The sequence below is a fragment of the Sapajus apella genome, unplaced genomic scaffold (assembly GCF_009761245.1).
Source record: "Sapajus apella isolate SASKATOON/1434 unplaced genomic scaffold, GSC_monkey_1.0 scaffold15, whole genome shotgun sequence".
NCBI lineage: Eukaryota > Metazoa > Chordata > Mammalia > Primates > Cebidae > Sapajus > Sapajus apella.
The window spans coordinates 30,231,470-30,250,044 of NW_022436955.1; the positions used below are offsets into that span (position 1 = coordinate 30,231,470).

General features: G+C 47.4%; 1 long non-coding RNA gene across 1 annotated transcript in view; it reads right to left on the bottom strand.

Annotated features, from left to right (window-relative positions):
* The window catches only part of LOC116555732, a 61,999-nt gene extending 49,475 nt beyond the window's left edge, over positions 1-12,524 (bottom strand). Inside the window, exon 1 of the long non-coding RNA XR_004270645.1 lies at positions 10,964-12,524. This is a non-coding gene — a long non-coding RNA (uncharacterized LOC116555732). The remainder of the gene's footprint in view (positions 1-10,963) is intronic.
* Positions 12,525-18,575: the final 6,051 nt, after the last annotated feature.

The window sequence follows — 18,575 nt, forward strand, 5'->3', positions numbered from 1 at the left end:
AATTGATGGAGCTGAAAAACATAACACTAGAGCTTTGCAAAGCATACACGAGTTTCAATAGCCAAATCAACCAAGTAGAAGAAAGGATATCAGAGATTGAAGATCAACTTAATGAAATAAAACAAGAAGGCAAGATTAGAGAAAAAAGAGTAAAATGAAATGAACAAAGCCTCCAACAAATATGGGATTATGTGAAAGGACCTAATCTACATTTAATAGGTGTACCTGAATGTGACGGAGAGAATGAATCCAAGCTGGAAAACACTCTTCAGGATATTATCCAGGAGAACTTCCCCAACCTAGCAAGGCAGGCCAACATTCAAGTCCAGGATATACAGAGAACACCACAGAGATATTCCTCAAGAAGAGCAAACCCAAGGCACGTAATCATCAGATTCACCAGGGTTGAAATGAAAGAAAAAATGCTAAGGGCAGCCAGAGAGAAAGGTCGCGTTATCCACAAAGGGAAGCCTATCAGACTCACAGCGGATCTCTCAGCAGAAACCCTCCAAGCCAGAAGAGAGTGGGGGCCAATATTCAACATCCTTAAAGAAAAGAACTTTCAACCTAGAATTTCATATCCAGCCAAACTAAGCTTCATAAGCAAAGGAGAAATAAAATCCTTTATGAACAAGCAATTGCTCAGAGATTTCATCACCACCAGGCCTAATTTACAAGAGCTCCTGAAAGAAGCACTAAACATAGAAAGGAACAACCAGTACCAGGTACTCCAAAAATGTACCAAATGGTAAAGAGCATCAACACAATGAAGAAACTGTGTCAACTAATGGTCAAAACAACCAGCTAGCATCAAAATGGCAGGATCAAATTCACACATAACAATATTAACCTTCAATGTAAATGGGCTAAATGACCCAATCAAAAGACACAGACTGGCAAATTGGATAAAAAGTCAAAACCCATTGGTGTGCTATATCCAGGAAACCCATCTCACATGCAAGGATACACATAGGTTCAAAATAAAATAAAGGGATGGAGGAAGATTTAGAAGCAAATGGAGAGCAAAAAGAAGCAGGAGTTGCAATCCTAGTCTCTGATAAAATAGACTTTAAACCAAGAAAGATCAAAAGAGACAAAGAAGGGCATTACATAATGGTAAAAGGATCAATGCAACAAGAAGAGCTAACGATCCTAAATATATACACAGCCAATACAGGAGCACCCAGATACATAAAGCAAGTTCTTAATGACTTAACAAAGAGACTTAGACTCCCACACAATAATAGTGGGAGACTTTAACACTCCACTGTCAACATTAGACAGGTCAATGAGACAGAAAATTAACAAGTATATCCAGGACTTGAACTCAGATCTGGACCAAGCAAACCTAATAGACATCTAAAGAACTCTCCACCCCAAATCCACAGAATATACATTCTTCTCAGCACCACATCACACCTACTCTAAAACTGACCACATAGTTGGAAGTAAATCACTCCTCAGCAAATGCAAAAGAACGGAAATCATAACAGTCTCTCAGACCATAGTGCAATCAAACTAGAACTCAGAAACTAACTCAGAACCACACAACTTCATGGAAACTGAACAACTGGCTCTTGAATGTTGACTGGATAAACAATGAAATGAAAGCAGAAATAAAGATGTTCTTTGAAACCAATGAGAACGAAGACACAATGTACCAGGATCTCTGGGACACATTTAAAGCAGTGTCTAGAAGAAAATTTAAAGCAATAAATGCCCACATGGGAAGCAAGGAAAGATCTAAAATCGACACCCTATCGTCAAAATTGGAAGAGCTAGAGGAGCATGATCAAAAAAACTCAAAAGCTGGCAGAAGACAATAACTAAGATCAGAGTAGAACTGAAGGAGATAGAGATACCAAAGTCCCTTCAAAAAAATCAATAAATCCAGGAGCTGTTTTTTGAAAAGATCAATAAAATATACCACTAGCCAGATTAATAAAAAAGAATAATCAAATAGATGCAATAAAAAACGATAAAGGGGATATCACCACAGATTCCACAGAAATTCAAACCATCATCAGAGATTATTACAAACAACTCTATGCACATAAACTAGTAAACCTGGAAGAAATGGATAAATTCCTAGACACTTGCATCCTCCTAAGCCTAAACCAGGAAGAATTCAAAACCCTGAATAGACCAATAACAAGGGCTGAAGTTGAGGCAGCAATAAGTAGCCTACCAACAAAAGAAAGCTCAGGTCCAGATAGGTTCACAGCCAAATTCTACCAGACATACAAAGAGGAGCTGGTAACAATCCTTCTGAAACTATTCCAAACAATCCAAAGAGAGGGAATCCTTTCCAATCATTTTATGAGACCAACATCATCCTGATACCAAAACCTGGCTGAGACTCAACAAGAAAAGAAAACTTCAGGCCAATATCCATGATGAACATAGATGCAAAAATCTTCAATAAAATACTGGCAAACTGATTGCAACAGCACATTAAAAAGCTTATCCATCATGATCAAGTAGGCTTCATCCCAGGGATGCAAGGCTGGTTCAACATACACAAGTCTATAAACGTAATTCACCACATAAATAGAACCAAAGACAAAAACCACATGATTGTCTCAATAGATGCAGAGAAGGCCTTCAACAAAATTCAACAGCCCTTTACGCTAAAAACTCTCAGTAAACTAGGTATCAGTGGAATGTATCTCAAAATAATAAAAACTATTTACAACAAACCCACAGCCAATGTCATACTGAATGGGAAGAAACTGAAAGCACTCCTTTTGAAATCTGGCACTAGACAAGAATGCCCTCTCTCACCACTCCTATTCAATACAGTATTGGAAATTCTGGCCAGAGCAATGAGGCAAGAAAAATGAATAAAGGGTATTCAGTTAGGAAAAGAGGAAGTCAAATTGTCTCTATTTGCAGACAACATGATTGTATATTTACAAGACCCCATTGGATCAGCCCAAAATCTCCTGAAACTGATAAGCAACTTCAGCAAATTCTCAGGATACAAAATCAATGTGAAAAAATCACAAGCATTCCTATACACCAATAACAGACTTAAAGAGAGCCAAATCAAGAATGAACTGCCGTTCACAATTGCTACAAAGAGAATAAAATACCTAGGAATACAACTAACAAAGGATATAAAGGACCTCTTCAAGAACTATAAACCACTGCTCAAGGAAATAAGAGAGGACACAAACAGATGGAAAAACTTATTCCATGTTCATGGTTAGGAAGACTTAATATTGTGAAAATGGCCATACTGCCCAAAGTAATTTATAGATTCAATGCTATCCCCATCAAGCTACCTATGACCCTCTTCACAAAACTGGAAAAAAAAAAAACACCTTAAACTTCATATGGAACCAAAAGAGGGCCCACATAGCCAAGTCAATTCTAAGCAAAAAGAACAAAGCTGGAGGCATCACACTACCTGACTTCAAACTATACTACAAGGATACAGTAATCAAAACAGCATGATACTGGTACCAAAACAGAGATATAGACCAATGGGACAGAACAGAGGCCTCAGAGGCAATGCCACACATCTACAACCATCTGATCTTTGACAAACCTGACAAAAACAAGCAATGGGGAAAAGATCACCTGTTTAATAAATGGTGTTGGGAAAATTGGCTAGCCATGTGCAGAAAGCAGAAATTGGACCCCTTCCTGACACCTTACACTAAAATTAACTCCAGATGGATTAAAGGCTTTAACATAAGACCTAACACCATGAAACCCCTAGAAGAAAACCTAGGCAAAACCATTCAGGACATAGGCACAGGCAAGGACTTCATGACTAAAACACCAAAAGCATTGGCAACAAAAGGCAAAATAGACAAATGGGACCTAATTAAACTCCAGAGCTTCTGCACAGCAAAAGAAACAATCATTAGAGTGAACTGGCAACCAACAGAATGGGAAAAAATTTTTGCAATCTTCCCATCTGACAAAGGGCTTATATCCAGAATCTACAAAGAACTAAAACAGATTTACAAGAAAAAAACAACCCCATTCAAAAGTGGGCAATGGATATGAACAGACACTTTTCAAAAGAAGGCATATATGAGGCCACCAAACATAGGAAGAAATGCTCATCATCACTGGTCATTAGAGAAATGCAGATCAAAACCACATTGAGATACCATCTCACACCAGTTAGAATGGAGATCATTAAAAAAATCTGGAGACAACAGATGTTGGAGAGGATGTGGAGAAATAGGAACACTTTTACACTGTTGGTAGGAGTGTAAATTAGTTCAACCATTGTGGAAGACAATGTGGCGATTCCTCAAGGGCCTATAAATAGAAATTCCATTTGATCCAGCAATCCCATTATTGAGTATATATCCAAAGGATTATAAATCCTTCTATTATAAAGACGCATGCACACGTATGTTCATTGCAGCACTGTTTACAATAGCAAAGACTAGGAACCAACACAAATGCCCATCGATGATAGACTGGACAGGAAAAATGTAGCACATATACACCATGGAATACTATGCAGCCATAAAAAATGATGCATTCATGTCCTTTGTAGGGACATGGATGAACCTGGAAACCATCATTCTCAGCAAACTGACACAAGAACAGAAAATCAAACACCACATGTTCTCACTTATAGGTAGATGTTGAACAATGAGAACACATGGACACAGGGAGGGGAGCATCACACACTGAGATCTGTTGGGGGGGAATAGGGGAGGCATGGGGGGGTAGGGAGTTGGGGAGGGATAACATGGGGAGAAATGCTAGATGTAGGTAATGGGGATGGAGGCAGCAAACCACATTGCCATGTATGTACCTATGCAACAATCCTGCATGTTCTTCACATGTACCCAGAACCTAAAGTGCAGCTATATATATAGATAGATAGATAGATAGATAGATAGATAGATAGATAGATATGAATACACCATAATTTTCACATAGGTACAGTGTAACTACCACCCACATGAAATAGAGTGTTTTCCAGTACCCTGGAAGACCCTTCTGCACCCCTTCCCAACCAACATCTCCCAAGGATGACTGCTGTCCTGACCTCCACCATCAGAGACTGGTGTTGCCTGCCCTCCCTCTTCATATAAAGGGACGTATGGTGTTTGCTCTTTTCTTTAGCATGGGAGATTCCTTCACTCATCATTAGTGTGTGAGATTCACCCATGTCATGGATAGCAGTACTCCATTCTTCTTCAATGCTGTGAGTGTGGTCCATTATATGGAGATGCTTCGATTATTTATGCATCCTACATGGATGAATACTTGGTATTTTCTGGCTTGGGGTGATGATGAATGAAGCAGTTATGAATGCTCTTTTCTTGCATATATGGTTGGTGGATGTTATTCATTTCTCTGGGCTGCATATGTTGGATCATACGATAGGAGGACACAGAGCTGTAGTAGACCTTTATTAAGCATCCACCAAATGCCAGGCACTGGGGATACAGAGACGATGAAGCCATAGTTCTCATCACATGGTTCTCCGGAGCATGCCAATTCACACCCCACCGGCCAGGCGTGAGCTCTAGTAGCTCACACCCTCACCAATACAGGGCATTCCCAGTTTCTTCCATTTCAATCATTGCACTGGGCAGGTAGCAGTTACCTTGTTGTGGCTTTAATGTTTATTTCCCCAGTGAGTAATGAGTCGGGGCACCTGTTCATACACACACTGCCCATTTATGACTCTAGTGAAAAGTACTTGGTCAAGTCTTCAAGGATCATGCGGTTCATACTCAGCGACCGACTATTGTTTTTAACCATTAAGCCCAATGGCTCAAGCCCAGTGCCTTTCTCCTTCAGCCATGAGCAGAGCATGAGCTCAACGTGTGGGCCTGGACATGTCGTGGCCTTGTGGCTGTGATATTTCCAAGCTCTCCCTCCATAACAGGGCAGCAGTCATCCTTTCTTCTACCTCCTAAGATTGTTTTGTGGATTAACCAAGATGATGCATGCAGAGTGCTGAACACCATGCCCGCTGCACAGTTAATGCTTGATACCTATTAGCTATGATTCTGTCAACAAGGTGTTGGCCAATTTTCATCATTCTTGGGGGCAGGGATGGACCTCCATAAATGGCTGCTCCCCTCCAGAATGCCTGTGGTGGCTTTGCTGAGATTGGCATCCTTGCTGATGGTCAGCTTGTTCCCATTCAGCCCCATGAGGGTGACGAGGGGTTCTTGAATCAGCTTGTTCCTTTGCTGCTGTCTGCCCTGGTAGGAGTGTGTGGGGGACAGTCACTTCTCCCTCAAGAGCTCTGATGGTACCTCCAAGCTGAGGAGGAGAACAGGAACCCCTCAGGAAGTGGCCCATCTATGGGTGCTGCCACCCCAGTATTATCCACCGCCTCAGGGGTGGAGTCCAATGCTACGTCTAGAACGTTTGCCTCCTGGCCCTTCTCTTTGCTTTTAGATTTCAGTGGGGGAAGCCCCCTCTCCGTCACCTCTTCCTGCTTCCCTGAACAAAAACACCATTCTCCACGCTGAACTCTGCCCTGATGCAGGGGCGTCTGGCTTCCTCCACACGGCAGCCTGTCAGGTTTCGATTAGGCCAGGGAAACACCACAGGAAATGAGTCCAGGAGAGGAAGCCTGTGATTTTTTTTTTTTATTTTCAAATGCCAGATTTATTAATTTTTTTAAGGGACAGCGTCCCGGCTGTGCCAAGTCAAGGAGGAATGTGAAAAATCTGCTGCTCCAAGCAGAGAGGTAGCTGCTGGGTCCTCCGTTGTCTCCATTAAAAGCCCCTGGGAAGCTCCCAGTGTCCTGGGGAAGACAAGGTGCACCAGCTGCGAGGACGTGAGTGCTGGGGTCACACCCAGGGCCGGGTGGGCAGCTGACCAGGCACAGCCCGCCATGCACAGCCGCAGTTTGGCTCCTCTGGCTTCATCCCCTGCCTGGCCCTGTGAAGCCCAATGACCCTGACTTACTGTCCCAGGCTTTGAATATTTCAGGAGCCAACCACTTTCCTGAGCTTTGGTTTCCTCTGTTGTAGGACAGGGACTTTGAACTGAATATATAGGTCATCTGAGACCCTTCTGGCTACGAATGACATCGGTATTGCCTGCTAGTGGAGGGGGTGTGAGCATGATTAGGGCTGCAGGTGCCACAACAGATATCCGCATCCCACACCGACTCGGCCACTTCTGTGCCATGACGCGAGTTACAGACCCTTCCTTAGCCTCGGTTTCTTCCTTGGTAAAGCAGGAATCCCAATAGTTACACCCACTCCGTGCCAGTCATTCTCACTGCCTGACATGTGCCAACTCACTTCATCTCCAAAATGGTTTGGCTCTGTTCCCACCCAAATCTCACCTTGAATGGCAATAATTCTCATGTGTCAAGGGAGGGAACTGATGGGAGATAACTGAATCATGGGGCAAGTTTTTCCTGTTCTGTTCTTGTGATAGTGAATAAGTCTCACGAGATCTGACGGTTTTATAAGGGGAGTTCCCCTGCACACAGTCTCTTACATGCCGCCATGTAAGACATGATTTTGCTCTTCCTTCACCTTCTCCCATAATTGTGAGGCCTCCCCAGCCTCACAATTCAAGAGGAACTGTGAGTCCATTAAACCTCTTTTCTTTATAAATTACCCAGTCTCGGGTATGTCTTTATTAGCAGTGTGAGAACGGACAAATACAGTCCCCATCTAGAGGACTATGGACTTAATCCATCAATATTGGTTCATCACTTGTAGCAAATGTACCACACGATGTTACCAGTAGTGGAAACTGTATTTCCCCATCTAAAGGACTGTATTAGAGTCCTAGCGAGCACAGAGGCAAGCACTATTATTAACCCCATTCTACAGATAATGTAACTGAGGGTAAATAACTTGCCCTAGGTCACACAGCTGTTACATGGCTAAATCAGTTAGGTTTCTAGCAGAGATGCAGAGCTGGTGGAAGACACATCATAAGAGATTTACTGCCAGGGTGGGCTTCACAGTGGTGGGGCCAGCTGGGCAGGTCCAGCATCTGCAGGGTGCTCACTTCAAGGGGCGGGCAGGGGAGCTGCTGCCCACAGGTGGGGTTTCTTCTTCCTCAGGAAAGCAAAGCCTCAGCCTGGCTCTCAAGGCCTCCCAGCTGACCCACCCAGGCCCACCCAGGTCATCTAAAACAGTCTCCCTTGCTGAGGGGCAACTGATCATGCACTTTCATCACATCTGCAAAACCACCTCCCCACCAGCAGCACCCAGAGGTGTGGGACTGAATAACCAGGAACTGAAGTTGACACATAAAACTGACCACCTTGGTGGTGAAGGCGGGGCTCGCACTGGGAAGGTCTGGCTCCAGGGTTCACATACTGTTTGTGTCCTTCTGATTTTTTAAATTCATGGAATTTTTAGAGTAGTTTTGGGCTTACAGAAATTGAGCAGAAAGTACAGAGTTTCCATTCTCTCCTGCACACAGAGTTTCCACTACTAGTAACATCATGTGATACATTTGTTACAATGAACCAATATTGATGGATAATCATTAAGTCCATAGTAGCTCACTCTTGGCATTGGACATTCTATGAGTTTGGACAATTGCATAATGACCTGACCCCACAATTCCACTATCATACCCCAAGTTTCTCTGCCCTAAAAATGCCCTTGACCTACTTATCTCTCTCTCCCTCACCCCTGGAAGCCACAAATGCTTTCACTATCTCCACAGCTTTGCCTTTTTCAGAATGTCATCTAGATGATCCAACGGCCTGTGGCCTTTTCCGATGGGCTTCTTTCACTGAGCAATGGGCATTTAAGGCTTCTCTGTGTCCTCCCAAGGCCTGGCAGCTCATTTCCTTTTGTTGCTGAATAATATTCCACAGCCACCTCCCACTGTGTATTTATCCGTTTGGTGCTGAAGGATATCTGGGTTGCCTCTGGGTTTTGAAAATTAGAATAAAACTGATACATCTGCATGCAGGTTTTTGTGTGGACAGAGGTTTACAACTCCTTTGGGTAAATACCAAGGATCATGACTGCTGGAGCGGGCACCAAGAGCATGCTCAGTTTTGTGGGAAACTTTTGGACTGTCCTCCAGAGCGGCTATGCCCATGACTCTATGGCCTTTCAGCAGCACTGCCCACATCCAGGTGTGGGTGGTCACTGAACAGCCTAGAGGACAGGCAGGCAGGCATGCAGGTGGTGCTCACTGAGTGAAAGGCAGGCACGCAGGTGGTGCTCACTGTCGGATGGGCAGGCGCCTAGGTGGCGCCCCTCAGCAATGACAACCCTCTGTTGGCTCTCCCCATGGGGCAAACATCTAGCGGCTCCTTACTGCACATTGAGGGACGGGCAGGGGCGAGGTGGAGCTCAGTGTAGAATGGGCAGAAGCGCAGGTGGCCTCAGTGCGGGATGGGGAGGCGTGCAGTTGTGCTCCATTCAAGCTGCTATGACCTCCATGCGAGTCTTTCTACACACCCTTCTCATCTTGGGGCCCATGGAGGTGATGTCAGCCGCACCACGGAGCTCTGCTGTCTCCTCGGGGTTGCAGGGCCTGGTGAAGAGCTTCCCATTTAGAAGGAGCCAGCCTGGCATACCCTTGGAGTCCAAGCTCAGGTCACAGCCAGTTCAGCTTTGTGAACTTCTACAGACCCTGGCATCCTGCCGGTCTCCTGGTGGGGGCTTCAGGGTGTACTGGGGATGAAATCATGCCAGGCTGGCTGGGCGAGCTTTTTTTACTTCTCATTTCCAAACACAAGTATGCAGGCCATGCAGGCCAGCAAAGGCTGCCGCAGCTCACAGGGGCCCACAGGCCACAGACTACAGCCATAGTGTGATTGGGCCCACGGAAGCATCTGCACATACAGGAAGGGAACAGCCCACACCCAGGTAAGGCCTAAGATCTGGCCTCTGGCTCACCTGGCCCCTGGGCTCTCCAGAGGTGCAGTTAGAGACCTGGGAAATGGCAGCAATGACGACCCCCTGTTGGCTCTCCCCATGGGGCAAACATCTAGCTGCTCCTTACTGCACATCTCACCAAGCACGTTACCTGCAGCGTCTTGTGAGAGCCCTCGTGAACGTGAGGTGGGTGCTGTGACTCTCTCCCGATTGGGCAGGTGTGACCCCAAGACTCACAGGGGTGACGTGAAGTTCAGGGGTTGGCTGGACTTGCCAGAGGTGATTGAACTGTTAGGGGCAGAACCAGGGATTCTAGCCCAGTTCCTTTGACTACAAGGCTCACAACCAACGGGAGTGCGTGAACAACTATTGAGTGCCCACTGCATACCGAATATATTTATCAATATGTCAACTCCAATTTGAGACTGAAAACCCTGTGAGGTAAATTTCATAAACCCAACGTACAGACGCGACAATCGAATGATACCAGGGCAATTGAAGACTATCTTGTCATCAGCAGGCCAGAGCTATTTCCTCCTGGGAACAAGGTTGGCATCAGCTGGATTCCCTCCCCAGCCCTGCTGCAGGCCATCTTTTTTACACTGAGTGAGTCAGTGGCACAGCAGCCTCATCAGCAAAACCAGAATGACACAGTCCCCCCTGCACTGGCTTCCGAAAATGATGAGCCCAGGCCACGGCACCGTGAGCTGCCAGGAATATCAATGGCTGGCATTATTCCTCGCCCCCCACACACTCCCCACCCTGGTCTCAGCACACAGCGGCCGGCATCACCCTCTGGCTGCGACGCTTCTCAGCCAGAAGCAACCTTCAGGGGTGCTGCCTCTTCTACCCACCCAAGAAAAGCCCTTTTCAGCCTCCTTTTCTGAACATCAAACATCTCTCAGCTCCGCCATCCGAGAGCCAGGAGTCAGGCTGAGAAAGAAGGGAGCACACTGAATAAACAGAAAGCAACCCTGCCCAGGGTGGACACGCAGCGGGGGAACAGCATTGGACTAGGCAGAGCTCACAGTGAGGCCGAGAGCTTCCAACTTCCTGATGGGTTCCATTTCATGTAAACACGACTTAACTCTTTAAATCATTAGAAGAGCTGGCCCAGTGTCCTTGTCACCCCCCGAGTCCCTCCCTACCTTGCTGGACGGCAATTCCCAGGCGGTCTCAGGATGTGGTGACGTTGTTTTTAAAGAGGCTCCAAATGGTCCCCACACCACGTTTCTCTTGAGACACAGGCAATTGGGGTGTGGTGGGGCCTTTGTAGAGATGGGAACGGATTATTTCACTGTTTCTGCCGTGAAGATGAAAGAGCGGGAGGCAGGTTGGAAAACAGACAATTCATGGGGCTGTCAGAGCTCGATTTGAATTTCATTCACACCAGGCCGAGCCAGGGTTGGGGGGAGCAGGGCTTGAGGTCTTTTTCCAAGGGGAAGGGGCCAAGCGCTCACTGCCGAAGTGATAATCCAGCCCAAGGGGCCTGGCCCAGGCTGGACATTTTGTCCTGACTGTCAAAATGCTGGGAATCCAGGAGCAGATGGAGTGGTGTCGGCAGTCAGAAAATGCCCTGCCCCACCGGGGACAAATAGGTCAGGAGGAGGGACTGGCGCCATGCATGTCATAAAACCCTCCAGGCCTGTCATGTTCCGATAAATCTTGATTTTGTAACAGAATAGCGCCGCAGTTCCCAGCCTTGGGTTTCACAGGTGAGCTGTGGGCTGATGGATGGTCTGGGAGCCGGGGGTAGGAACAAGGACAGAGGAAACCCTAGCCGACACCCACTCCAGGCTCCCGGCGCTGGCAGGAAACCTGGCCTGCAGGGGGACCTCAGGCATGTGTCACTGCTGGCAGGTGCCCAGGTTCCACGTGCATCGAATTGGATGAGCCAAATAACGGTGGGTGATGTCCTTGCTGTCGGGCTCCTGGGCTCATCCGTGGTAACACAAACAGGGACTGCCAAGGAGAATGAGGCTGAGCCCAGCACAGCCTGGGGAATTCATTGCCCCGGGTGGGGGGCACCTGTGAACTGTCTGCTACCCCCTGGGGGCCCTTCTGTCTTTTGCACCGAGGCCCCATCTTGCCAGTAGGAGCTCTGTGGCTGAATGTCCACCACAAACACTTCACAGGAAGGATCAGACTCCAACCCAAGGTCTTCCAGGGTGGCAGGTGATGACATACTGCATACATTTATATATCAACACATCAACTCTTATTCCAGCGAGGGAAGCAGGCCAGGTGGGAGAAGATAAAGCGTGAGTGACACTTGGCCTCCTGCCTTGGGGAGAAAGAAACGGAGACTCTCAGGGACTTACTTGCCCACAGAGAACATGGGCTCTGGTCATTGCCAGGATGGAATCTGGGCTTGGCATGATCAGATCTTCTGGCATTTAGAAGGAAAAATCTGAATTCCAGGTGGATTCTCCCTAGCAGTAGGCATTGAGGAGTCAAATGTAAAACGTGCTGGCCAACGTGGCAGAGCAACAGAAAGCTGGTGACTCTGGTAAGGGCCTCTAGGCTCGACTTGGGCAGTAAGACCAGAAGGAGTGCAGAAGGTTCTTCCTATGAACTCCAGAGCCTGTAGACTATGGTCAAGTTTTCCATTCCGACCCCCGAGAGCAGCCCGTGCAGGTGCATGGGTGGTTACGTGTTATTTTCACATGGCAAGCTGTGGCTTTGGCTCCGTATCTCCCACTCGAGCAGACAATCTGGAATGCAAATGAGAGAGAGTGATTTTATAGTAGGCCTAACCTTGAAGGCCTCTGATTTAGGAACATAAAAGTCAATGGTGTCTGAACTCCTGAATTTTCTCAGTGGGGACGTGTCTTGTACTCCCCTTGTACCTCATGGGATGTTCTAACTGGTGGAGGCTTTGGGACTGAGTCTGGGGAACTGGAACTGCCAGGTTCTAATGGAGGAGGAGGGAGTTCTCTCAACCAGCACACTGGCTGAGACAATCCCAGCCCTGAGCAGCACCCAGGTCATTGTTCACTGCCACAGCTGATCTCAGTGTGTTATGATGCCACCCTCTGCCCTGCCACTCCTTTGTGCTCCATGGAATTTAAAAATAAAAGGTGACAACCAGCAGACCACTGCTGCCCTACTCTCACACCCTGGGGTTTGAAAGCAGAAGGAACTTGGGTGAGTCCCAGCTCCACCATGCAGTAACTGTAATGTTGGACCAATAGCTATTGACCACGTTTGTGTTCTCTGCCTCCTTATCTTTGAAATAGGAACACAGTATTCCCATGCAAAAACTGGTGATGAGACTCTGAATGAGGCTGTGCTCTGCATGGTGGTTCTTCAGTAACTGGTGGTCCTCACTCCTGTGGCTGCTTAAGATTTGTGTTATTTTGAGTGCATTGAGACTTATCCAGACACTCCTCTCTGTCGCCTGGGATGGGTCCTGTCCTGCACGTTCTGCTGAGCCTTGTTGAGCTTTTGCACCTTCAAATCCCAGTGGTGTTCAGGTATCTCTGGCCCCAAATAGAGGACAATTCAGAAAAACGGGGAGATCACCCCACTTTGATTTCTAAGGCCTTCCCCCTGGGGACCCATGTGCATTCTAACAGATTTCTAAAGCTATCCAGATGATGCATGCTGAAGGCGTTAAGAAGAACAAGTTAGATCTGTCCACAGTAACACAAATAGCTTCTGAAAAAAATGTAAATTTTAGATTGATACAGTGTGATACGATTTATATAAACACACTTACAAACCATCAATTATTTCCTATGGATATATATATGTCCACATGTGTAAAATATATATACATACCTATGAGAGTGTGTATGTGACAGAAAGAGAGATAATTAGCTACCACAATATGACATTAGCATTCTCTCAATTTTGGGGAAGGAGAAAGTAACTAAAAGTAGAGGTGGTAAATTCTAAATGTTTTAAGAGAACAGTGAGTGTCTTTTTACCTTTGTAACTGATTTTTAAGCTAAGAAAATCAAATTATTTTCAAGCTTCAAGTCATGGCATGGGAAGTCACCAATGGACTGGTCTTGAATATTCCTCGTCACTGAAAGGAATTCTGGTCACTTCCTGGTAACCCCATTCAGGGGTTACCGGGGTGCTGTCATACCCTGCAGGGTTCCAGGCCATTCTTTCTTTGGGTCACCCCGGGGGTGGCTGGGAGGGTGGGGAGGGTAGGACAGACTTCCTCTGCCCTGGCTGAGACCTTCTCTCTCTCTCTCTCTAATATTGCTTTCATGCTCGTCAAACACAGCATCTAACTTTAGAGACCAAGATCAGGGGCTTGCCAAAACCTTAGAAAATTTATTCAACAGGAAGCAGTTTCTGCAAAAGCACGCTGATAGGAAATAAAGCTGAAGGACTCCAAAATGCAAAATGCTCCCCAGAAGCCCTGTTGCTTTTCAAAAACAGAGAAACTAAAGTCGAACAGTAAGAGACTGGCTGTGTAAATTCTGAAATGTGTATTAAAACAGAACATGATGTAGACGTGGAAAATAATGTTGGGAAACGGCTCATGACACGAGAGACTGAGATATACATTGTTGAGTCATTATTTCAAAGTTGAAAGCTATTCCTTGTAGCAAAAACTTCTGGACAAAAATAGAGAAGGAAAAAAACCAGTAGTTTGAGAGAATGCAGACACAATCTGCTAATGACTGATTGGTGACTCCCCAGTTCATATGGTGAAGCCCTCACCCACAATGTAATAGAATTTGGGAGGTGATTCAGTTTAGATGAGGTCATGAGGAAGGGACCCTCATGCTGGACTTTGTGTCCATATAAGAGACACCAGGGAGCCTTCTCTCTGCCACATGAAGACCCAGCAAGGCGGCAGCCCTCTGCAAGCCAGGAAGAGCACCATCACCAAACCCAACCATGCTGGCACAGCCTCCAAAACTATGAGAAATAAACATCTGTTGTTGAAGCCACCCGGTCTGTGTATTTTGTTATGACAGCCCAAGCAGACTGAGACACAGCCCACCTCTACCTGAGCCCAACAGAATGTGGCCCTGACTCAGCCACACAGGTGTGTGATCCCAGGCAAATCACACACCCCTCCTGGGTCTGGATTTCCACTTTCTATAATCTCTCGGACCAGCCATTCCCATCTTGGGTGCCCCAAACCTTAAGACTTGATGAAGACAGTTGTGAAAGCTATTATAAAGTCTTTCTAGCTATTCCAAAAAATGCCTATTTACATTGAAGTTACAGATGTCTTTAACTGATACAATGGAAAAAAGAATTCATTTTGAAAAAATAATTATGGTTTCTAGTAGACAAAATCTTTCAAATAGAGAGGCGTATTAGGGTAATGCTAGGTGCTGTAACAAATAACCCCCCAAATAAAAGTGGCTTAGCACAATAAATATTTATAACTCCATGATGTAAAGTCTAAACCAATGTTCCTGACTTAACAGGCAGCTCTCCTCCAGGTGGGAATTCTGTCTAGTGGTCTTCCAGGACCTCAGATTCTTCTGAATTTCGCTGGAAAATAGGGAAAGAAGAGAAAATCTTGGAAGGGAGATTTTCCTGGGCCATTGGTTAGACTCAGTCACATGACCACAGCGAATTGCAAGGGAGGCTGGGAAACAAAGTCCAGCTGTATTTCTAGGGGACAAAAAAGAGGTCACTGGCTTGATGAGCCACTGATTGGTCTCTACCAGAGGAGGCAAAAAGGTCACACACAAAACAGTGCATTCATGTGGAGAAAACATGGAGCTGTTGCCGTGTGGGGTGTCTTCTGTGATGTCCTGTGAGTCTGTGATTTGGGGCTCATATCTCACCTCCCAAATGATGGGCAAGGATGGTATTAAAATAGTGGCATTTGAAAAAGCCAGCTATGTTGTCCCTATGGCACCAGTACCCTCAAAAATGCCTCACAGTGCAACACACCAGCAGCAAATGCACCTGGATCTCCTACTTCAGGCAGCCAGACCCAGCCTGTGGCATAGGCTTTGATGTCTGCCTCACCAAGTGCTGGAGAGGCTGTGTCCGGTGGTCACTGCCATCAGGCCTCCAGAGGGTCCCAGGCGCCATCATGGTACTCTGCAGCAGGCCAGCTCCTCCTCTTTGAGTTCCTCGGTTGGCGGCCTGGGAGCTGGGAACATGGAGACCTCTGAAACATCTCTGCTTTCCAGGGGTCTACACCCAGGGGAGGGTAAGGCCAGAGCCTGGGTGGTCTGGATCCAGGCAAGTCCCTTCCCCTGGGAGCCTATGTGCCCTCATCTGCTGGCCTGTCTCCTGCCTGTCCTTCCCCCTACCTCCTCACCCCACTGGTCCTCTGCAGCTTCAGGCCAAGTTTGCTGAAGCTCCACAGGGACCCTGTGTTCTTCCCTCCACATCTCTGCAGGTGCCATTTCTCCACCCCAAGCACCTGCCTCATGTCCCCTCCTCACTCGGCCCCAACTCCTGTGTCAACACAGTGTATGTTGCATACCTCGGGCTCCCTGTCCTTTCCTTTCTACTCACTGCCCTGAGTCATAATCCCTGGTGACTCCTCTGCCACCCCCCACTGTCATCTTCCACTAGGCCTCTAAGACCACTTCCCCATCCCACTCTCCTCCTTCTGCCAGAATCCCAGCTGGGGTGACTCTGCAGGCTGAGCCACACACCCCACCCCAGGTTCACCAGCACACCAGCAAGGAGCCTCAGAGGCTGCAGAGACTTGGGGTGCAGCAAACAGGAAAGGCTGGGGCCATGGGCTGGCATGTAGGCAATTACTGTCTGTTAACTGAATATGCACCAAGAGACAGGGCCATTTAGGGCTGGAGAATGGGAGGATGGCTGAAGGATGCAGAGGTTTCTTTCCACAGTGATAAGAATGTTCTAGAATTGATTGAGATGGTGAGTGGTTGTGCATATGTGTGAATATAGTAAAAGCCATTGAATTGGACACTTGAAATGGATGCATTGCATGGCATTCGAATGACATCTCCCTAAAGCTGATCAAAAGCAGGGTTGAAGGGTGGATCCCATGCCCCACAGCGGAAGGCAGCAGAAGGCAGGACGGAAGGCTGTGTGTCTGTCAAAGGACTTTGAGACAATTCACTAAGGCAATAAAAGTAAAGTGCTTGGCACAGCACCAGCTTATTGTAAATTCTCAATAAACAGTTATGAAGTGAACAAGAAGAAAGTGATGACCACCATCCCAGCATGACTTTGGAGCCAGCCAGTGCCGGGGGTCCCTTCCCCCTGTGCAGAGCAAGCCCCTCTGTGCCTGGCTTCCGGGGAGGCAGGGGCCCCTTCCTGGAGAGGACAGAGGTTTGGGTAGGGATGCAGCTCACTGCCCTTTCTTCAGGGCAGCGTGAAGGCCTCCTCCACAGATAAGCCACCAGCCTCTTCGCCAGGTTCTCAGCAGCGAGACTGGAGATCTCTGGCTTGCGGGCTGCGGCTCCTGGCTGTCAGGAGGAATGAGCCCAGGGATGATTAATGAGAGAGAAGGAAATGTAATCATGCATGCCGGTCCACCAAGCAGCATAAATCTCTCCAGAGATTGCAGAGAGAATGGATTCCTCCCCGCCGGGCCTTGAGAAAGGGCATCCTCTAGGTTCCACAGAGTCTGGGGAACCCCCACAGGCCTTGAATCAAAGCTCACCTGCACGGACCAGATGGGAGCTGAGTTTGCAGGAACCTGATGCTGAGGATGACCACCATGCCCTTGGAGGCAGCCTGAATTGGTGACTCACTGGGAAGCCAGGCTTGGCTGCAGACGGGACAATGGATAAAGGTAGCAGGCATAAGCCCAGGTTCGAATCCAGCCTCTCCACTCACTAGCTCTGAGGCCTGGGCGAGTTTCTTCCCTCTCTTGGCTTCTCCTTGTCTGTGAAATGGCAATAAAGGATTTCTACAGGGCGTCGTGTGGAGACTGAGTTGCTAGGGGCACAGTTCTCAGAAGCAAGCCTTGGTGGGCGGCAGGCAGGCCCTGCAGGAGCTGCTGTCCTGTTCATCTTCTCTGCCACACAGTTGCTCTGCATCCTCTCATTCAATCATCGAGACACCTCAAGAAACAGGAGTTACCGGTCCCATCGTACAGATGGGAACACAGAGGCCCCGTGTGTTTCCTGACTTGTCCAACCTTCCACAGTGAGCAGCCTGGCCCCTCACCGAGCTGTCTGACCTGGGGTCTCTGTGACTTTTAAAAGTTTGTTCCCAGCCTCCTATAGGGCACTGGCATGGCCATTTGTCAGCACTGCCTCCAGACCCCAGGTGGCAGGAACAAATGTCGCCCTCCCACCTGCCAGCTGTCTTTGCTGCACGCAGCATCTGAGCGGCCCCAGATCTATTTCTGAAGGGGGTGTGTTCCCCTTTGTTCCTCCTCCCAGCCATCAAGAGTCCCCTGCCCTTCTTCATCCAAATTATGAAAAGTCCTTTCAGCCCTGGGATCTGCGTAGGCTTTGGACTCCTCGGAGGTCAGAAACCCGAGCTGGGCACTAAGAAGACACCGACTGTTGCTGAGAAGGGAGGGACTTTAATGGTTTTAGCAGATGCCACAGGAGGGAGGGCCCACCCGCAGATAACCCCTGCCCCTGCCTCTCTCAATGGGTGAGGCAGAAAGTCCAAGCTCTGGGGAGGCCGATAAATACTGAGGTGTCAGCCCCTGTGGGCTTCAAGCCTCTTGCCTCGGAGAAGGCATTTTAAGTTCTCACAAGAACCTTTTTGCTGAACCAGCAGGAAACTGTGCTTGGGCACTGATGGGACTGAGGACTGTGGCTTCTATAGGGGGTTCTAGAATCCCAGGGCTGCAAAACTCTGTCTGGATTTGTGTGTCACCTG